Genomic DNA, 23878 nt, shown 5'->3' with positions numbered 1-23878 from the left:
TACCTACTCAACATGCAATTGGGCATAGGATGGTAGAACTACGATGCATAAAACATAGGTGATACATGATCAAATGACTTGCCTGGTATTACTTGATGAAGATAGTCGCTCTCATAATCCTGATAATTCTACTCGCCACACTCCGAGCAATCTATCGTAAACAAATAGCATTCAATAAACATTCATGCCAAAAAGGAAGAACCAAGAGAACATAAGAACAAAGCATGTCTTGGTGCAAAATAACAACGTACTAAGGTTTAATAAAAAAAAGATAGGGCCTTATGGTGTTGTAAAAGGAACGGTGGAAGGGGTCAACCCAAAAGACTCAAAGGATGATCAACTATTGCTATATAAGCTCGACTTGCATACACTATGGGAGATGATCAAAAATATTGGGAGAACAACATGAATGTTGTTTGACAAATAGTATAAGACATAAGAATTTATTTGTAGAAAGAATTTCTTGAAGTGGAGCACTACAATGCAAGTTATAGCGAATTGAAGTATGAATAGAATTTGAATTCCATAAAGGTCAAAAGTATTTGAATTGGAGCATAGTTGTTATGAATAGGAAAGTACATAACACTAGTGTTTAGGGGCAAAAGAAATCAATGGAAAAGGTGCTACTGTTTGCAAGGTAAGATCAAATGAATGTTCGAATACAAATTTGAATCACTCAAATTTGTAAGGTTCAAAGGTCGAAACTAATGATGTACTGAATATAGGAGATCAATATGAGCGTGTACAAAAAAGAATTACTAGATTTGAAATAACGGATCAAAAGATACAAATATTTGAATATAACATTAACTCGGCTTAGAACGATGTGAACACTTTTGGGCACTAATAGATAAATCTGATTTGATCAAAATTATAAGTTGAAAAGTTAAAACTAATGATACAAACTGGAAGATTACTTTGATACGAATCCGAAGCAATTGGATTCATCTAAAACAGAGCTACGGATAAAAAGATATGATCAAAAGAAGTTTGAATATGAATATTAACAAATTTCGAAATTTGAAAATTTCAAAAAGTTGATATGATAGGTTCACATGATAGGTGGGATCAAGACGAAACTCTAGGCGTTGGTTTCATCTAATTCGGATAAACGAGTAAAAAGTTATGGCTATTTGAAAAATCAGGGTCAAGCTGTTTTACGGAAGAAAAGTGCTATGTCTAAAAGAATTTTAGTACTAATGTGGAAATACGAAGACTAATTAATATATCTAATTACTCTACCGTATACTAGTGTAGGAATACTAGTCTAGAAATAATAAACTACGGGAGTATAAAAAAAATACGTAGTGAAATACCTTTAGAATGGAGAGTAAGAATTAATTCCGATGAGGAGACGACTTCCAGAAATCCCGCCGAAGAGAAGGAAAAAATATTTTTATTTAATAAATCTAGTTAAACCAAAAGATCGATTTAACCCGAAATAGATGATTTTTGGATGCTCCTATGGATCTATATTTATAGGTGGAAGGGAGGTCTAATGGTCCATAGATAGGCAATGTGGGACTAAACATATACGTAGTGTAGGGAAAATAGAAAGAAAAAGAGGGACAAAGGTGTCTCATGGGCCAAAGGAATCAGCCGGCCACATGAGTAGTACGGCCAAGCGCGTCCTTTGTTTTTTTTTTTGCGAACGAACAATTTTTTTTAAACAGAGAACAAAAACGTATAAACGAAAAAGAGAGAACATTTTATATAGACATATTATATATCAATATTTTTAGAATAAAATTTTCCAAAACATGAACATATTTTCAAAACCAAAAAAAATACTTTTTTAAAACATTATTTTTTTGCAATAACTTTAAAATGAAAAGGAATTTGAATTTCAAATAAATTTCAAATACTTAAAATTTTAATCAAGACATAGTCTCTGATTTTGGTGGGTCATTTTCCTCCTCTCGTTTGATTTTTTTTAATCAAAGGGTTTTGAAAATATTCAAACTCAAAATTGAAAAGGGATTCAAAATAGAAAATTTTGGGAAAGTCATTTTATTCCCTCTCATTTTTTTGAGAAGTTTCAAATTCCACTCAAGTTTCAATCACACAAACAAACAAACAATCAATCTAATAATTATATTAACATTCCAAAATTTATAATTTTGGGATGTTACAAACTACCACACTTAAAATGAATCTCGTCCTCGAGATTCGAAGAGGATAGAAAGAAAGGTTAGGGTTTGGGGGTCTTCTAACAAATCCAACTTCCGGCAAGGTGGGATGCTACCACACTTAAAATGAGAGATACTGGTCCCTCAAAATTTTAAGAATCCTCTGGGGTTTTGGCATCTGACTCCTCACAGTCTTCATATCTTCCGTTATATTCATAACGTCTCCATCAAAACGAGGGTCCTTCTGTTGATATAAGCTTCTTCCTTTGCTGGGTCTTCTTAACTGACAGTCTCGTGGTCAATTCTAAATAACATATCGATGGTTCTCATGCTGGTCTACCATTTGTGGTTATCCTGCAGAGAGAAGGGTCTTGGCTTCATCCTCACCGTAAAATTTCCTACGCGTGACAACGATTGCCATGTACATGGGCGTTCATTATACCATTCTAAGGCTCAAACAAAAGCTTCAAAGGACGTCATCTCTCACTATGGGTAAGTCTCTTAGATTTACCATTCCGAATAGCAAGAGAATGACAATAGTAAGTCGTCATGGTGGCCAAGCCATGTCGCACTGAAATCATTACCTTGTATAAGGCTTAGTGAATCTCGTATTCTAACACTTGGACATCCTCACAAGCGTTGCAGAGTTTCTCTTGTCCACGAACGAAGTTCGGATAAACCATTGGTTCTGCAAGCTGAACAAAACATATATCGTTTCTTCATCACTCTCAAGTTGTTGTATGCTCCTAAGAAAACGTTTGTTTTTACAAGTTTCCTTCTCCAAAAAGATAGTACTTGATCCTTGTTAGTCCCGGGGTCTGTGGGTTTCAGGCATACTTGGGGTAAATGTGACACGCCGCTGGGTAGTGCGTGGTTCCTTCACACAAGAAACAAGTCACCTGACTAGTTGGGCATTCATTAGCTTGTTGATTCTCTTCACAATGAGTGCATCCATCCTTGTGTTCCTCCTGGGTGTGTCCTATTTGTCCACAGATCTTGCATGCACAAGTCTTCTTCTTCGAATTATCATAGCACTTCTGAATAAGTCGGGATCTTAACAGAGTCTTCTTGAATTCGTCCCAAGTTTCTGCTCCACTAAATCCTTGTATGGCATGATGCATTTTCCACCAGATAGCAGCACTTTGGGTAAAGTACTGGAGAGCGTGTTCCACTTCATACTTCCTTGAGATCAAGTTGCTCCCGAAGTGGTTCTCCATGTTCTGAATCCATATTTCAGCCTCCAGTTGGGTCATTGGTCCAGAGACTACAAGTCCAGCTTCATACTCCATCTGGTAGGGTTGAGGTTTTTGGGGATGAGACGGGTAAGAGAGAGGGAGAAACACATAATACAAACAATATTTTTGAGAATAGGTTTTATTTGTGGCCGTCGGAAAACACACACCAATGACGGCTCACAATTCATCGTATCTAACGTGAGTATATAAAAGGGGTTTGTTCTTCTAATGGTCATATAGATATTCGAACGCTTCAGGGTCTTCGAATTCTTCGGGGTCTTGAGAGTCTTCAATTGGTGCTACTCCAACTGCATGATGAAATCCTCTTTACTTTGAAGTGGGAGCCGGTTGATCCTTCACATGGTCAAAGGGGAAAGGGCATTGCCTAACTATTTGAGGTGAGAGAGAACGTTTGATGAAATCAGAAGAGATGAGAAGTAAAAGGTGTTCTTGAAAAATAGAAATTTTGAGAGAACCTTTCCTAAGAAATTTCCAGTTTCTAGGGTCACGTCCTACAGTCAACATGTGCTCTGATACCATTTCGGTAGCGACCCGACTCAAGACGAGTCAAGCCTGTGTGTTTCTGTGCCATCCCTGGATCAGTATGCTGGCACACACAGTACATCAATGTATATATCAAAGTGCAATCACATGTAAATAGCGCAAAACTGATATATACCTTAATTATCTTAGCGGAAGCGGTCAAGGGAGTTTAGTCCCAATAAACACCAACGGCAAGTTGAGTGTAGACCGTAACCCTGAATCGTACTCTTACTCGTCGAAGAAAAATATCTGCAACATAAGACATTGCAGCCGTGTAGGTCAGCATATTGAATATGCCGGCAAGTCACATAAGAGAGGGGTGAAAATTAATCTTCTATACTATATGCATATATGGCGGGTGGGGCTATAAGTTTTTAGCGAAAAGCAAGTTTTCTCCTACATGAAGAGAGGGGCTAAAAGCGAAATATTACTACGTAGTTGGTTGTTAATGAGATGGTTCCGCCAACCAGTTCTCATACCCGAGTTGTCAATAATTCCCACATCAAATATATTTAATGGTGTTGAGAAATCCAGATAACTTCAGTTCCTTTGGCTCAAGTTGTCCATGACCGTGGACACGGCTAATCGATTAGAATTGAGTACTCTGCAGAGTTTTGCACACGTTCCCCACAAGATTTGATCGCCTCCGAGTATGTCCTCGCACTTCAGGGTGTTTGAAGACCGGATGGTCAAAACATGGTCTTTCAACGGGTCCCTCTGAATCCCTGTCGGTGCCCATCCATTCCTACCGTTCGTCTACATCTGCTAGAACCGCCTGTCCAGATTCGCCGCGTTGTCCAACCAAGCCAGAGCCCATAATGACTTGTGGCTGTGCAGGTAAGCCTTGAGTCTTGAAAATATCCGTCCGTCTCTTTCAGCCTGGGTGAAGCTTTCCCCAGGATGTCGTTGCCTCTCCAGCATCCCGGGTCATCCACTCGGTTCTCTAGGGAGCCGATCAACCGTCCTTCACCCAGAGTTGTATTGCGTCCGAGGTCTTGAAAATCTTGTCTTAACCGATCTTGATTATTTAATCAACCTCGCATTACTCGTGTTATGCACTCAACCGAAATCCCGTCTACTCAAGCATAGCAATATGAAATTTGTCGTCCCGGGGCCAAGTATCGGGGTTGTTGTGTGCCTACCACATGATAGTACAATCTATACTAAAATTTCCAAGTACCTACTCAGCATGCAATTGGGCATAGGATGGTAGAACTACGATGCATAAAACATAGGTGATACATGATCAAATGACTTGCCTGGTATTACTTGATGAAGATAGTCCCTCTCGTAATCCTGATAATTCTACTCGCCACACTCCGAGCAATCTATCGTAAACAAATAGCATTCAATAAACATTCATGCCAAAAAGGAAGAACCAAGAGAACATAAGAACAAAGCATGTCTTGGTGCAAAATAACAACGTACTAAGGTTTAATAAAAAAAAGATAGGGCCTTATGGTGTTCTAAAAGGAACGGTGAAAGGGGTCAACTCAAAAGAGTCAAAGGATGATCAACTATTGCTATATAAGCTCGACTTGCATACACTATGGGAGATGATCAAAAATATTGGGAGAACAACATGAATGTTGTTTGACAAATAGTATAAGACATAAGAATTTATTTGTAGAAAGAATTTCTTGAAATGGAGCACTACAACGCAAGTTATAGCGAGTTGAAGTATGAATAGAATTTGAATTCCACAAAGGTCAAAAGTATTTGAATTGGATCATGGTTGTTATAAATAGGAAAGTACATAACACTAGTGTTTAGGGGCAAAATAAATCAATGGAAAAGGTGCTACTGTTTGCAAGGTAAGATCAAATGAATGTTCGATTAAAAATTTGAATCGCTCAAATTTGTAAGGTTCAAAGGTCGAAACTAATGATGTAATGGATATAGGAGATCAATATGAGCGTGTAGAAAAAAGAATTACTAGATTTGAAATAGTGGATCAAAAGATACAAATATTTGAATATAACATTGAATCGGCTTAGAACGATGTGAACACTTTTGGGCACTAATAGATAAATCTGATTTGATCAAAATTATAAGTTGAAAAGTTAAAACCAATGATACAAACGGGAAGATTACTTTGATACGAATCCGACGCAATTGGATTCATCTAAAACGGAGCTACGGATAAAAAGATATGATCAAAAGAAGTTTGAATATGAATATTAACAAATTTCAAAATTTGAAAATTTCAAAACGTTGATTTGATAGGTTCACAGGATAGGTGGGATCAAGACGAAACTCTAGGCGTTGGTTTCATCTAATTCGGATAAACGAGTAAAAAGTTATGGCTATTTGAAAAATCAGGGCCAAGCTGTTTTACGGAAGAAAAGTGCTATGTCTAAAAGAATTCTAGTACTAATGTGTAAATATGAAGACTAATTAATATATCTAATTACTCTACGGTATACTAGTGTAGGAATACTAGTCTAGAAATAATGAACTACGGGAGTATAAAAAAATACGTAGAGAAATAACTTTAGAATGCAGAGTAAGAATTAATTCCAATGAGGAGACGACTTCCAGAAATCCCGCCGAAGAGAAGGAAAAAATATTTTTATTTAATAAATCTAGTTAGACAAAAAGATTGATTTAACCCGAAATAGATGATTTTAGGATGCTCCTATGGATCTATATTTATAGGTGGAAGGGAGGTCTAATGGTCCATAGATAGGCAATGTGGGACTAAACATATACGTAATGTACGTAAAATAGAAAGAAAAAGAGGGACAAAGGTGTCTGATGGGCCAAAAGAATCGGCCGGCCACATGAGTAGTACGGCCAGGCGCGGCCTTTGTTTTTTGTTCTTTTTTTGCGAACGAACAATTTTTTCTAAACAGAGAACAAAAACGTATAAACGAAAAAGAGAGAACATTTTATATAGACATATTATATATCAAAATTTTCAGAATAAAATTTTCTAAAACATGAACATATTTTAAAAACCAAAAAAAAAATACTTTTTTAAAAAATTATTTTTTTGCAATAACTTTAAAATGAAAAGGAATTTGAATTTCAAATAAATTTCAAATACTTAAAATTTGAATCAAGACATAGTCTCTGATTTTGGAGGGTCATTTTCCTCCTCTCGTTTGATTTTTTTTTTTAATCAAAGGGTTTTGAGAATATTCAAACTAAAAATTGAAAAGGGATTCAAAATAGAAAATTTTGGGAAAGTCATTTTATTCCCTCTCTTTTTTTTTGAGAAGTTTCAAATTCCACTCAAGTTTCAATCACTCAAACAAACAAACAATCAATCTAATAATTATATTAACATTTCAAAAATTATAATTTTGGGATGTTACACAACTCCGGCGAGGGGAGGTGGTCGCCGGCGAGGGGAGGGGCTCCGGGGGCGGTGGAGGGGACGGGGAGGCGGCGGCGGCAGTCCTCCATCGAGGGGGGGGCGTCGGGCAGAGCGGGGAGCGGGGAGCGGCTCGGGGTGGCGCTCCCAGGGTGTGGCCGAAGGTGGAGGAGCTCGGCTCCGGTGGGGCTGCGGCAGGGGACGGGCTCGGGCGGCGGCTCGACGTGGGCAGGGTGGGAACGGGGTGCGGCGGGCCTAGGGAGTATTTATAGGCCGGGGAGGGGTCGGGGAAGGAAGGAGTAGAGGGGATCGGGGGGATCCCGAGTTCCTGGGATGCTGGCTGGGCTCGGGCAGGAGTTTGGAAGGAGAGGAGGGAGATGACCGCGGGGTGGGGGAGGGTCGGCCAGCGGGGCCCGCGGGGCAGTGGGTGGGAGGGGGTTGCGGTAGGAACGGTGGCTGCAATGTAGGGGATTCGGTCACTGGCGGCTGGGGATTCGGCCCATGGCCTATTAAGCGCTCGGGGCGGCGGCTTCCTAACAAAAGGCTTGCCTATTTTATAACTTTTCTGAAACAGAAAAAATAAAAGTGAATAAAGAGGAAGTAAATAAAATATTTATTATAGGGTATTATATACCAAAAAAATCAGAAAAATATCCTCTACCCGAATAACATTTTTCCAAAGCAAAAATAAAAACTAAAAAAATGTTTTTTCAGAAATTCCCTAAATTGCTTTATTCTCTTTTTGCGAATATTTTTGCAAATAAACTTTGTATTTCTTGGCTCCAATATTTCAGAAATTGCCCGCACTTTGGAGGGTCATTTTCCTCCGCTCTCTCTCTCTTGCGTGCAAGAGAGTATATCCCCGGGCATTTCTCGTGCGAGGAAAAAGATGGAAATGCAAATCAAAAGACGAAAGAATTCACGTGCTAAAATTATTTCAATCAATATGCATAGATGCTTAGCTACAATGTAAAACATTCCCAATTAGGAAAATTGGGATGTTACATGCTAGTTGTCTCGTTTCTTTTTCTATGTCTCGTTGCTTACCACCTGTTAAATATCAGCCTCTGAACATTCCCATGAAAACCTTCCTCGTGTTCATAACCTAGGAAACCACTGATTGGCTATGTTACCGCTTGCTTAACCATGTGTTAGCGTTGTTACTTGCAGGTGCAATTGCTTCCATGTGATAACATGGGTCCTTTGTTATATCAACATATAATTGTTATTTAAGTTAATGCACCTATATACTTGGTAAAAGGTGGAAGGCTCGGCCTTTCTAGCCTGGTGTTTTGTTCCACCATTGCCCCCTTAGTTTCGTCTACCGGTGTTATATTCCATAATTGAGCGCTCCTAACATGATCGGTGTCGTTATGGGGACCCCCTTGATAATTCATCTTAGATTAAAACTGGTCTGGCAAGGCCCAACTTTGGTAATACATTTGCCTAATAACCTAATAAAAATGCATAGCGACCTGCCGACACCCGCAGAGTAATTAACCAACCCCCGGGCCAATGCTCCTCATGAGTGTTGGTCCAAACTGGCAGACTACGGTGCCACCACGGGGAAACCCGAGGTTTGGTTTTACTCCTAGTGTGACCCATCCGTTGTTTCCTGAGAACGAGATACGCGGCTCCTATTGGGATCATCGACACGTCGGGTGACCTTGCTGGATTGGTTTTACCTTTTATGAAATATCTTGTGCATCGGGATTCCGATGATGCTTTGGGATTTCTCAGAGTTGAGGTTTCCACTAAGGAATCCGTTGAAGTCATGAGTTTCGTGATAGAGGTTTTCTATGCAGCTTGTGGTAATTTATGATGGACTAGTTGGAGCACCCCTGCAGGGTTAAATCTTTCGGAAAGTCGTGCCCGCGGTTATGTGGCAACGTGGAAACTTTGTTTAACATACGATTCTAAATAACTGGAAGTAAGCTTAACTTAAATATGCCAACTGAGTGCGTCACCGTGACTGTCTCTTCCGCGAGCTCCTTCCCCGATCGAGGACACGGTGGGGTTATGTTTGACGTAAGTAGGTGTTCAGGATCATTCATTTGATCATCCGTAGTTCACGTCCGCTATGCGTAAATCATCCTCCTCTTTTATTCTCGTACTCATAAGTTAGCCACCTCAGATAAATGCTAGTCGCTCCTGCAGCCTCACCACTTAACCATACCTCACTCATTAAGCTCTGCTAGTCTTGATACCTTTGAAAATTAGATTGTTGAGTCCCCTGTGGCTCACAAATTACTACAACACCAGTTGCAGGTACATGTAAGGTGATATTAAGATGTGAGCGTGATGATTGTTCATTTGGAGTTTCTTCTTCTTCATCATAGATCTAGGATGGGTTCCAGGTCGGCAGTCTGGGAGAGCAAGGATGGACGTCGTTCTTTTATCGTTTGTTCTCGTCCGTAGATGGACCCTGCTCTTCTACATGATGTTTATGTATTGTACTAATGTGACTCTAATGTAGCCTGTGGCGAGTGTAAGCCAATTCCATATATCTCTTCTTTTCAGTACATGTACTTATAACGATATCCATTCTTGCGAAACGACGAGATGCGCTTCTATCCCTGTCGAGGTCCTCGTACCAAAATAAGGATAGGATCGCATCTTGGGCGTTACAAGTTGGTATCAGAGTAGTACCGATCTAGGATCCCCCTTGATTGATCGAACTTGGCCGAGTCTAGTCTAGTGAAAAACTACTTTTAGTCTAGTTATATATCGGAGAGTAGGATTGTTTTTTCTCCTCTTCTCTGCTCTGGTGAGGAATATTGACGTAATAATTTTAATTCGACTCCTCTTCTCACTCAAAAAAAATTTACGATCGAATATTTTTGGAATCTATATGATATCGATGTGACGGAACTCTGTCTTGGTGCCTCCTGTCTGACTTGATTTCTTCCGGGGAGCTGAGCTCCAGGGGATTCTCGAGCATATCGTTATCATTCAGATTTCTTAGTATCTCAGGACGAAGGATGTTCGAAATTTCTTCAATACTAGTAGTGGCGAGAGGAGTCCGGCTTCCGAGTACTGGTGGAGATAGGTTAGGATGTATCGCCGTACATAGTATCGTCGTGATTACGAGGATCTGAGATAGATGAGTTTCCGAGATCTTTGGTTATGTGTTGATGGATGTGATACACTGGAGTGGTTAGTATATGAGTTGAGTGATATATTACTCCTTGTATCCGTGGACCAGATTGCATGACCAGAAATTTCGGGAATTCTTAGGTGGGAATTCAAGTAGTTACTTATAGGACAATCTTCCAACAGATGAATGATGTGAGGTTGCGGTTCGACATCTAGTGGATTTGTTTGTTCACTGTCGTTTTACAATGGTTCTCGTTGTGTCTTAAAGAGCCTTGTAGCTTGCTATGACTCAGGGACGCTTTGTATGTCATGTGCACTGCCTTGTACATGATGGCTACTGTAGGATAGAGCCCGTGCGACCTCATCCACGAAAATATCGGACGGAATCTCTCTCATGAATTTGTTCTGGCTTGCTTCGCAAGCCTCCTCCTTTGTTTTGTTGGAGTATGGTAATTCGAGTTGCTTCGATGTCAATGGTGATTTCATATCTTTCCTAAGTTATGTTCTCATATTTTTATGAGAGTGCTAATCCTTTTGCTCAATCAAATTTTCCTATCAATTCTTTTCAACCAGAGTCGTCATATCAATTCCTTTCTACCGGTGTGCTTCTCTTCATGTTATTTAATCTTCTCCAAGATTTGCAAGATCAAACTCTTTTTTTTCATTCCGGAGATTGTCCCATCTGTACTAAGTTGTCTTTTTTCCCGCCCTCTCACCCTTTTCTTCAGTGATTCATTTGTAATCCAAGTGTCTTCTTTTCTTTGTCGCTTCCGCTATCTTTCTTCCGTGTCCTATCCGGTGATTCTTTGTGAAGATTCTCAGGAGTGCAGAGTTCATCATTTATTCATTCCTGTTTTTTTTCTCCCGTGGATTCAATTCAAGCTTTCGGTGTTATCATATCCTTTTTTCATCCTTTCATGATTCATCTGTTGGAATTCTTATCAAGTCTTTCTTGTTTTTCATCTCTCCTTATCCTATCCGGTGTGTTGAATATATCTCATAAGTTTCTTGTTTTCAATCCTTTCAATTATTTCAAGGTTCTCAACCTCATCAAGTTTTCATTTGGACCGGTGAAATATTTATCCTTCTAAGCAATCTGTTCAACGGTGTTTCTTTTGAGTGGGCCCATATCCCACAGGCTTTTCCCAGGATCTTTTCTGGGTCTTCTAATCTTTTCCTGGAGATCTCTATTCTTTTCAATTATGGCGTAAGTATGAATTTCATCAAACATATTCCTTCTCCTAGATTGCTTCAAAAATTAATTTCCTTCATTGTCTCAAACTTTCATTCTTTATTATTCCGGAGTGTCTCAGTTATTCTTGGTGGTGTTCTCCTCATCATTTCAGCTTGGAAGACCGAAGGAGAGTTTCTCTCAAATCTTGTCAAATCTTTTGAAGATTGTCATTTCAGCTTTGTGTTATCATCTTGAATTGTTGTCAATCATGAGTAATTCCTTCCATATCTATCCGGTGCATTTTAGTGTTGTTTTCATTTCTTGATCCTCCGAAGGCCATCATTTCAGAAGATTTCTTCGTTCTTAGGTTTCAGCTTTCATCCTCAAATTCTACTCAATTGATTGTCTCTCCGTTCGTCTCTCAATTATTTTGGTGCCTTTTTCATATTTTCTCTCAGGTGGATCATGGTCTCTTCATTCTCATATATCTCCATTCATTCTTGGTATCCCCATTCATCTGCAATTCTTGCCGGTGATTCGTTCAACTTTTCTTATTCGGTTTGTGCTCCATCTCTCTCTCCCCAATATTTTTAAAGAAGAACAAGTTTTATGCTAAATCTGTTGCTTGTCATCAATTTAACTTGATGAAGGATAAGTATAACTTAATTCTTATTCTTGTTTCATCAAGTGATTTCAATTCTTCTTCCGGAGTGGCTCATGATATCAATTCTTTATCTCAAGTGCTTATCTTTCTTTTCTGAAGTTCCAAGTTCTCTCAAGTATCGCTTTGTGAAGCTTCATCTAAATCTTGCAAGGCCTGAATCTTATTCTTTTCTTCCTTCATATATTTTCATCATTCTTTTGTAGACGGAGGTTCGTCATGGTGGTTCTTCAAGATTTCATTCATTCTCTATGTGTTTATTCATTCTCTATGCGTTCTTCAAGATTCCTGTTGGAGAACCTCAGGTATTCTTTCTCTTGCATTTCCAAGTGCAATTCACCCTCCTTTATCCTTTGAGGTGGCATTATAGCATTCTTGTTAATGTAGGAGTCTCGAAGAGAATTTGTTTCTAGAATGAGATAGTTAAACCCACCAGCTCTAAAATCATGAGATATTTTTTTCAACCCATGATTTCTTCATTGAGCTATCTTGGTTTGGACTAAACTTAAAGAGTTTCCTATGGATTGTTTCTATCATGGTGCTTGTCATTGATCCAACTTCTCAATGTATCCTCTTGATGAAAGAAGTTGTGCATATCTTGTTGCTCCTAACCTATCCTTGTTTTGATTTGTGGTCGGTTGTCACCTCATTATTTCAGATGGTTTTCATAAGTCCACTACAAGCTTCTACTTTTCGTTGTGATTTCCAACAACTCCGTTTAATTCTTCTTGTGAGGATGCTCTTCAATTCATTTATGGTAGTAATTGTCATTCTCTTATTCTCAATGATCTAGTTTCTATTCTCTTATTCCGAATTTGTTGTGATATTGCTCTCTTTGAATCAATCATCTCGTTGTGTCAAGATCTTTTCCAACTTATGAAATTTCTACCACTTTTCCTATCGAAGTTCTGCCGAAATTTCGATTGAATTCTTGCTTGTTTCTCATATCATTGTTCATCTCTTTGCAACCTTCAAGGATCATTGGTTTCACTCGTTTGTCAAAGAAGGAATTAAGTTTTACCTCTGGCTCATTCTCTTCCTCTTCCCCTTTCATTCTTGGATCTCGGGCCGAGATCCTATTGTAGTGTAGGAGAGTTGTGACAGCCCGAGACCGACGCTCCAGAAGATACCCCTATTATTTCGTTCTCGTCGTGTGGTTCGTTTGTTTGACGCACTCATGGTCGCATCATTAGTATCATCAGCATTGCATCGGCACTTCGTTGCCGCCCGTTTTCAAAACTTGCATCCGTTATTAGTTGCTGGTTCTTTGCGTGTTTGTCGTTGACTGTTTTGAGACCAACCACATACACACGCGCCTGCGACATTGTTAAAATAATTGTTTTTAAAAGTGCATATAAAATATACCCGGATTGAGTTTAAACTTCCCGTGTGGCCTTAATATAGTGTAGGTAGGCCGCCTGCCAAATTTCGTCGCAATCGGAGTCCGTTTGATACCCGAACGGTCGACCGTAGAGGCACCGTCATCCGTTTATCGTCGGACGTTTTTTTTTGTTTTGAAATATTATCCCGGGCCGCAAATCTCCCTCTCCCCCTAGCTCAACCTATTCTACACGGCCCAACACCAGCCACCTAGCGTACACCTCCGTTTCGGACCGTCCGATCGAGATCCGACGGCGCGAAACCGGTGCAAAACCCCCTAACCTAGCCCACTTCCATATTTGTACACCACCCTACCTAATTAGGGACAAAACCCTAACTTCTAGGTCTGTCCCGTTGCCGCCACCGGCCAACATCTCCCTCGGGATCTTCCCCGCAGCCTCCCTCGTTTTCAACCTCCACCAGCCATAGCCATGCCCTCCCCTTTGATCTAGACTGTCCAGATCGAAACCTGACGGCCCAGGGCGCCTCTCGCCCCCCGCAGCTCTCCTACTCCCTTAGTCTCCCCGAGAGGGAACGAAGTCATCACCTGTGACGCCGACCACCGGAGCCAGTCGGCGAGCAGCCCACCAGAGCTAGGGCGACCCCTCTGCCTGGCACTCCTCCCTTCTTTTCCTCTCATTCCTCCTCTAATCCTCTCCTCTCTGTTGTTTCTCCCTGTCAGGAACAGAACGAAGCCGCTACATTCTTGCCATGGCTGAGCTCAAATCTCCAGCGCGCTGCCGCCCGTGGGAACAGCCGTCATCGGGAATGGATTCCCATGCCCAGAACACGTTCCTCCTTGTCCTGGACGAACGCCGGAGTCCCATAGCGTCGCCGTTCCCATGCAGCTTCGCTGCGGTTGACCCGCAAGAACTCGAGTTGACCACGTCGATCCATCCTCTACATCAGGCAGAAGAAGGGGACGCCCGCGTCCCCATACCCCTGCCGTCGCCTCCGTACGCCAGCCGCAGGCCGCGCCAGGTCCGGCAACCGGAGCTGCATGTATGGAGCTGCCAGATCTGCCATGTCTGCTTCTCTCTTTGCTCTGGGCGTTCGTGGAGAAGAAAACCCGCCGCCTACTTAGTATTTCTAGCTCTCCGCTGCACTCATATCACTCGCACATAGATAGCCGAGTTGGCTAGCGCTGCTGTAATCAAGCACGAGATCGTGTGTTCAAGTCTCCAGGAGTGCATTATGTTTCAAGCAATTTTTCCCTCACTCGAGGATTGTTTTTGCATTGGTTCACTTAAAGTAGAGCTCCTTTTCTGTATGTAAACACCAACGTAGTTCAATGGCTAGCGCCACCTGATTACATCTCAGAGATCTGGGATTCGAATCCTATCTCCGAATATTATTACTGTAATCTCCGCTAGGAATTTTGCTAATCCAGGTTATAGGCCTATATTAAATCATCCGTAATTTTTTAACCGTGCGTCGGGTCAGGACGATTTATATATGCAACTTGGCTAGAATTGCGCGTCGATTAATAATTTCCAACTTTCATGCATAATTAAAACTGTTAGACGTGTTCTTTACATTGGCTTGCGAGTCCACGTGATCAAACGGTTTAGGTCATAGTTAATTAACCATAGCTCTTTTTGAATCATCTGTCATTTTTTAACTGTGCGTCGGGTCACGACGAGTTATATATGCAACTTGGCTAGAATTTCCCGTAGATTAATATTTTCCAACTCTCATGCATATGGAAAACTGTTAAACGTGTTGTTTGCATTGGTTTGTGAGTCAACGTGATCTAACGGTTTAGGTTGTAGTTAATTAACCGTACCTCCGTTGGAGAGGAGCCGTAATTTTTTAACCGTGCGTCGGGTCAGGACGATTTATATATGCAACTTGGCTAGAATTGCGCGTAGATTAATAATTTCCAACTTTCATGCATAATTAAAACTGTTAGACGTGTTCTTTACATTGGCTTGAGAGTCCACGTGATCAAACGGTTTAGGTCATAGTTAATTAACCATAGCTCTTTTTGAATCATATGTCATTTTTTAACTGTGCGTCGGGTCACGACGAGTTATATATGCAACTTGGCTATAATTTCCCGTAGATTAATATTTTCCAACTCTCATGCACATTTAAAACTTTTAAACGTGTTGTTTGCATTGGTTTGTGAGTCAACATGATCTAACGGTTTAGGTCGTAGTTAATTAATCGTACCTCCGTTGGAGATGAGCCATATATGTAAACGGACCAGGACGACATGTAGTTTCATGTGAACCAATTTGTTTTGCCATCTAATAGACATAAAATGTGATTAGGAAAAATCTTGCCAGATTTATAATTTAACACATGGGGTCGTTCCGGAGATGCTATATGTTGTTTCTGGCCTCATTTAAAATGCCTAGATAGGTAGGTTAGTTTGTGCTTCACCCCTTGCCATGTTTAACTATATTTAATATTTCCATGGAAATATACTGAAGTGAACTAAATAATTAAACATGGAGTTTCGTCAATATGCAACACGTTGCATATTGAGCTTCACTTAATGTGTAGCGATTGACTGTGTGAATTGCCATGCCATGTCTCGCATATCTTCAACTGATCGTGCATCATATGTCAATTGCATCATGCCGTGCATGTGCCATGGTGAATATATGTGTTGATGTTTGTTTCTGGATTGCTTCGTCTCGATAGAGTTCTGCAAGCGTGTCGGAATGTGAGGATCCGTTCGACTACGTCGGTTCGTCTTCTTCATGGTGTCGTTCTTCTTCCAAGCGGGATCTCAGGCAAGATGACCATTTCCCTAGATACCATTACTATCATTCCCATGCTAGTTGTCTTGTTTCTTTCACTATGTCTCATTGCCTACCACCTGTTAAATATCAGCCTCTCAACATTGCCATGAAAACCTTCAACCTGTTCATAACCTAGCAAACCACTAATTGGCTATGTTACCGCTTGCTAACCATGTCTGAGCATTTTTAGTTGCAGGTGCAGTTGCTTCCATGTGATAACATGGGTTCTTTGTTATATCGTCATATAACTGCTATTTAATTTAATGCACCTATATACTTGGTAAAAGGTGGAAGGCTCTGCCTTTCTAGCCTGGTGTTTTGTTCCACCTTTGCCACCTTAGTTTCGGCTACCGGTGTTATATTCCATAATTGAGCGCTCCTAACACGATTGGGGTTGTTATGGGGACCCCCTGATAATTCGTTTTAGATTAAAGCTGGTCCAGCAAGGCCCAACTTTGGTACTACATTTGCCTAATACCCAAATAAAAATGCATAGGGACCCGCCGGCACCCGCGGAGTAATAAATCAACCCCTGGGCCAGTTCTCCTCAAGGGCGTTGATCCAAACTGGCAGACTATGGGGCCACCATGGGGAAACCCGAGGTTTGGTTTTACTCCTAGTGTGACCCATCCGTCGTGTCCTGAGAACGACATATGCGGCTCCTATCGGGATCGTCGACACGTCGGGCGGCCTTGCTGGATTAGTTTTACCTTTTATGAAATATCTTGTGCATCGGGATTCCGGTGTTGCTTTGGTATTTCTTAGGGTTGAGGTTTTCCACTAAGGAATCCGATGAAGTCACGAGTTTCTTGATCGAGGTTTTCTATGCGGCTTGTGGTAATTTATGATGGACTAGTTGGAGCACCCTGCAGGGTCAAATCTTTCGGAAAGCCGTGCTCGCGGTTATGTGGCAACGTGGAAACTTTGTTTAACATCCTGTTCTAGATAACTCGAAGTAAGCTTAATTTAAATATGCCAACTGAGTGCATAACCATAACTGTCTCTTTCCTGAGCACCTTCTCCGATCGAGGACACGATGGGGTTATGTTTGACGTAAGTAGGTGTTCAAGATCATTCATTTGATCATCCGTAGTTCACCTCCGCCATGCGCAGATCATCCTCCTCTTTTATTCTCGGACTCATAAGTTAGCCACCTCGGATAAATGCTAGTCGCTGCTGCAGCCTCACCACTTAACCATACCTCACCCATTAAGCTCTACTAGTCTTGGTACCTTTGGAAATGAGATTGCTGAGTCCCCTGTGGCTCACAGTTTACTACAAGACCAGTTGTAGGTACAGGTAAGGTGATCTTAAGACGTGAGCGCGATGGTTGTTCATTTGGAGTTTCTTCTTCATCATCATCGATCTAGGATGGGTTCCAGGCCGACAGTGTGGGATAGCAAGTATTGACGTCGTTCTTTTATCGTTTGTTTTCATCCGTAGACGGACCCTGCTCTTCTACATGATGTTTATGTATTGTACTAATGTGACTCTGATGTAGCATGTGGCGAGTGTAAGCCAACTCCATATATCTCTTATTTTCAATACATGTAGTTGTAACGATATCCATTCTTGCGAAACGACGAGATGCGCTTCTATCCTTGTCGAGGTCGTCATACCAAAATAAGGATAGGATCACATCTTGGGCTTTACAGCACGTCACCTTGCAAACGTCCTTGGTGTCTCGCCCTTTCATGGAGTCATCACGAGCAAGTAAGTAAGGGCGCGGACCAACTTGTATGACTTCTAGTTTGGTGTTTCACCACCTCAGGCACCATGCGTCCGGTGACTTTTCCCTTGATCGTTCCATGGAAGAACTCGACATGGTGTTTGTGCTCGGGTCCATCCCTATAAAGTTGCTAAACCCGTATGACTGAGCTTTCTCACATGGGCCACACCCGCACACATCACCTCTTTTGGGACCTCGGTTTCCAACATCTTCATGTGATCGCCTCGGGACGATGGCCCGATGCGTGTCGCCTCCGGGACACAGAGTGCATGAGCATGTAAGTGCGTCCAGACCTAGGCGCATACCGCGTGAGTACCAAGGAAAGAGCTCCTGAGCCATGCGTGTGGAGCATCCGACATCTCCACTTGTGAACCTCTCACATAATAACGAGGTGGGGTTGTACATGCGGTGGAGCTTCTTGGCGGCACCCCATGGCCCCGGGAGGACTACAAACCACACCCAAGCAGAAGCCCCATGCTCTGTGCTAGCGGAACGATCGAAACGCAATTATGACCATGCCCAAGTGGAATCCCCTTGGTCCACACTGGTGGAACGGTTGAACCGCGACTATGCCCACGACCATGTGGAAGCCCCATGCTCCGCAGTGGCAGAATGGTCGGACCACGACTATGCCCACGCCCAAGTAGAAGCCCCATGCTCCGTGCTAGCGGAATGGTTGAACTACAACCATGCACACACCCAAGTGAAGGCCCCATGCTAAGCGTTGGTGGAATGATCAAACCATTATCATGCGCACGCCCGAGTGGATGCCCCATGGTCCGCGTTGATGGATAGTCAACTGAGGCCACCCCGTGGACTGCACCCACCTCGGGATGATTCGTGCCTGACACGACAACCGTTGGCCTTATTCTGCAGGACGTGCTCGCCAGTTTCCCCTTGGACCTCACGCGAGCGGGGGAACGACATGTGATTGGGTTAGTCCCAGCAGTGCTAGAAAACCCAAGAAATTGGGGTCTCGCTCACGGGCCTGCTCCCACACACGTCATCCCACAAAGTCCCTTGGTGTCTGGTCTCCTCACGTGATGAGGGGCTCTCACAAGGCGCGTCTGGCAAGTGACAAACTATTGGTTACAAAGTGCTAACTGTGAGTATCCCCCGGGCAGACACACCATCGCCTATGTTTTCCCTCATGTAGCCCGCTTGCGCGTCAACGGGGTACTCCTGAGCATCGCGTCGTGGGAGCCTTGACTAGCTCACGGATCCCCTCAGCTCCTGGCTTTGTCCAAGCATCGTGACCCGCCATTCTAGTGATAGATGAGGTATAGACGAGGGTTGGATCCTATCGACATGGAGCATGAAGGCAAGAAGGACAGAAACCAAACATCAAGGTACAATCTACGGATCGCAAACATTTATTACAAACTTAGAGTATTTCACAAATTAAACTATCATCTCACACCTCCGTATGGCAGAAGTAGTCTATTGCAGGATGATAAAAGGGAGCTTCAAGAAGAAACGTCGACGCTACCATTGCGGTCGCCCAACGTGGCCTCGCGAGGCCCCTCGTCGCCTAGACAGGCGAACTTCTCAAACAACACTCACGTGGCTTTCCACAGCTTCCACCAAGTCATCACGAGACTCTTGTGGATGGGGCATATCACCTCTCCGAAGTTGAAGCCAGGCTCACGAAGAAGGAGGTTGTTGAATACACGGATCACCGCCACCGAGAAGACGTCACAGCATGTCTCCTCCAAGATTCCGTCCACATTATGGGCCATGTTCTCGAGCTGCTCCACGAGATTGTAGGAAAGCTCGGCATAGCTAGCGTCGAGGGCTGTAGGAGGAGCCTCGAACCTCTCCCCGCATATAAAACTCAACAAGTTGTAGGCCCTAAGGTCGAGAGAAGAAAACGTGTTGCGGTCCACTGCTACCTTTGCATCGGCATCATCCTAAATCTCCCGCTCTCTGGCGTCCAGCTTAGTGTTGGCCTCGGGGACGTGCTTGGTGTGAGCTTCACTTCACTGGCCTTGAGGTCATCTTCCTGCACCTGGAGCTGCTGCACGTGCGTCCTGTTCTTCCTAAAGCGCCTTCAAGATGGCATCCGCCTCCTCACAGCGCTTTGTGGATGCCCCCTCCTTGGCGAGCGCTCTCTCACGAACTGCATTCACCTTGATAGCCTCCTTCCCTCCTTCCACGATGGAGGCATCGGCCTGATCCTGAACCTCCTTAGTGGTGGTGTCGAGCCGTTCCACCATGTGGATAGCTTCAGGCGCTCCATGGCGAGACTCGTTTCAGCATCGTGTAGATCTAGCCCGAGCCATTTTGAATGCGTCTCGAGCATCAATCAAGGCCCCATGCCTGAGCCAGGCACTGCAATTCACCAGGGCGAGGGCCTGGCTACGGTGTTGTGTCTTGGCGCTTGTTGACATCGCAGGTGAAGATGTCCTGATGTTCTTTGCTTGTGGCGCATGAGGCTCTATGTCCTCCCCCGTGGCTGACTCCAGCACCGCGGCTGGGGAGCTGCCATACCGTCCTTCTCGGTCTTCGGAGTGGGCATAGCTTGGGGTTGCCCCATAGCGCACCCTGCGCCATCCCCGTAAGCAGGGGTGGGTGTAGGCGATGGAGGCTAAGGCAACTCCTCCTTCTTCGTTGGCCGGGCCGTCATGGCTTTGGCGGGCGATAATGGAGGTTGGGCCAGCGCGCCTTCGGCAGGCGGCGATGGGGGCTGGATCGTCGCGACCTTGGCAATCGGACCACTCGCCACACTGGCGAGGCACTAGGCGCCGCTGTGATCCCGCATCCCCGGGCATAGTGGTGCCCATGCGCCCAAGTGTAGCGCCGGGCCGACATGAGGAAACCATGCACCCCCGAAGCTACGGCCGATTGTTGATTCGGTGTCAGAATAACGGCCTAGTGGACCCAAAGAGGTTCAAACTTTGGGGTGTGCAGGTTCTCCCGCTCTACTCTACCACTCAACCTCATGGCTACCCTCTCATGTGCTCGAGCTAAGGAAGAAGAGCAATGAATACAACTGTTTAGCCAGGTTTGGGCTACCTTATGGTGTAAAACCCTAGTCCTGCTAGCCTGGATTGCTCGAGGGACAGAGAGAGTACAAAGGTGGGTTCTTGCCAACTCTATGGTCGATCCTCTTGTATTGTGGCAGCCTTCCCTCTCTTATATGGGCCACACTCCTCTTCCCTCGAAAAGCAAGGCAAGAAGGGTTGCCACAACAACCAATTTGAAGGGGGGGTAGGACTATGGCTAATCCTGACAAAAGTAGTCTTCGCCTATTAAATCCTCCTGCCCTGATGCGGTGGTGGGATCGGGGATGACCTTCATCCTAGCAAGCCCCAAGCCTTGGTCTTTTGGAACCGAACGGGAAACCTTTGGAGATTTCTTTGGGAACCGGCAAGTTGGCCCCGCTACCTTAACATAAAAGAGAAAAGACTCGTTATATGTGCCTGCTAGCACAAGTCCTAGCACCATTCGGTGTGGCGCGAGCCACCCAGAGGACGACAGTGGACCGCGTGACACCACCGAGCCACCCTTGACTGGTCTGCCCGCGAGGGCTTCTGGAGGCGACCTCGCGAGAGGGGCTTTGCATGGATCCTGGTGCTACTTGCTGACATCCACCTTATCGGGTGGGGGCCTTCACGTGGTTCCATGAAGTCCAAGGGTGGGTCGTGCTAGGCCCACAACCTCCATCACGTCATGGGCTGTAGGTAGAGTGGCCTGGGTACACCTAGTCCCACGGGGCAGACAGTTTCCCATGGGCCTATGCCATGCACAATTCCACCGGTTGGAGACGTAAAATGGTGCGGGCCCCAACCACGTGCGGGTCAGGCATGACGCGTGAGGCACGACGAGGTGTGGGACGCCCCCACTTCCCCATGATGGATTAGTAGCTGTAGACTCTAACGTAAAGCATGCGCGCGGTGCATCATGGCTCTTGTTTGCCTTACATCTTCCTAGCGAAGGTGGGGGTCGAAGGTCGGCCATTCATCGGCTGCTATAAATAGGCAAGGGGGAGGGTCCCTTCCTCATCCTCCTTGCTTATTCTCTTTACTCCCACTTGTCATTGCTGCAGTAATAGCGTGTGTGAGGAGGTTCTCCGATGCTGAGAAGGGAAAGACAGGAGCAGAAGAGGTGGAAGTGCCGAAGCCGGCGAGGGGACGAAGTCGCCTACACATGCTCGCCGCCATGCTTGGGGCTCCTCCCATGGGGTGCGGGCACGCTTCACTGGCGACCCATGCCCGTTCGGGTAGTCATGGGGGGCAACCCGGTCGTGGAGCCAATCCGCTGACGCAATACGTGAGTTTATCGTGGGAATGGACAACCAGCTCCGCACCTGGCTCCGGCTCCCGGTCTCCTTCATAGAGGAGATGGTGGAGCATGCGCACCTGGGCCTGTGGTCACAGCCAGACAATTGCTACAACGAACCCTCCTGGGTGCAAATTTGTGAGAATCATGACTCGAGTCTTAGAATCTTACGACTTTACGATCCAAACTAGCCCCTTCGATTCTACGATTTTGCTCATAGAATCTAATTTTCTACGATCCTAGTAATTATGATTCTACGATCCTAGTAGTTATGATTCTACGATTCACGATCCTACTAATGGAGCTTTGTTCCAATTCAGAATCGTAATTCTGACAACCTTGCTTGGGTGGCGACGGAGCTCACGCCTTGCGGCTTCATGTACTTGACACGGGGGTGGAAGTTGTTTTCTCTCACTCGCGGCTTGAAGGACGGGCATGTCCTCCCCTTCAAGTTTGATGGAGCCACGACGCTCTTCATGAAGGTCTTCAGGGAAGACGGTGACCGCCTGGGATGCTACATGGAGAGCAGCCGCAGCGGCGGCAGCCGCTCCTATGGTTAGGATGGCGGCAGTAGCAACTCCTCCGGGGGAAGCGGGACCGACAACGGCGAAGACTCCCGAGGCATCCGCAGTTTTGTCCCGAGGCTCTATAATAATAATTATTAAGGGATTTATATTTCTGTTCCCATCATTGCTTAGTCCTACTCAGTTTTGTCCAAGCCAACACTTTTTGGTCACTTTTCCCCTCCATCGCTCTACCTACCCTCACCAATGCCCAAATGGGGGTTTTACGTTGGTCAAGGGAATTGACTGTTAGCCAACGATGTTAAAGATGTGTGGGATACACCGTGCTAGGTGGCGCTCTCACAATCGGCCGAGTGCGTGCCGGCTTGCATGAGTACTCACATCATGGTCACATCGGTGCTTTCACACATGGTGAGTATGCACCATGTGGTATCCTAAACGAGGAGTCGCTTCATTGGCGTGCCCACCAGGTTCCTAGTAATGCACTTTTAGAGCCGTGCACGGTGCACCGGTGTTCACCCACTCTTGTCCCAATCCCCTCCCTTCACCCTCTTCCCCTCATTGGCCCACACCCTTCTCCGTTGTGCACCTCCAGCAAACCCTAGACGCCCCTTCCACAGCCATAACAATGGCTAGCAGGAAGCAGCAGCCGGGAATGATGGCGCACGTTGCTCATTTTTGGCATGCCTCACGCCATGTGAGTCGATGAAGTGCTGCTCCTTGCCCGCTGCGGTGTCATGGTGCCTCCGGACATGCGCCTGCTGGTCGGATGACACCTGAGAGTTGGGGGGATTCACGTGGAGCATGTTCCCATCATCGACACGTCAGTCATGTCACTTGCAATAAGTGATTTTCGACAAAGCCTGTCGCAAAAGGAACAATCCAAACCACACTGATGTCTACTACACAACTTTATTCTTGTAGACGTTGTTGGGCTTCCAATTGCAGGGTTTTGAAGGACATCAGCAAATTTCCCTCAAGTTGATGACCTAAGGTTTATCAATTCATGGTAGGTGTAGGATTAAGATAGTCTCTCTCAAACAACCTTGCAAAA

This window comes from Hordeum vulgare, chromosome 5H (assembly GCF_904849725.1).
Source record: "Hordeum vulgare subsp. vulgare chromosome 5H, MorexV3_pseudomolecules_assembly, whole genome shotgun sequence".
NCBI classification, from domain to species: domain Eukaryota; kingdom Viridiplantae; phylum Streptophyta; class Magnoliopsida; order Poales; family Poaceae; genus Hordeum; species Hordeum vulgare.
Note: the sequence above shows the minus strand (reverse complement) of the source record.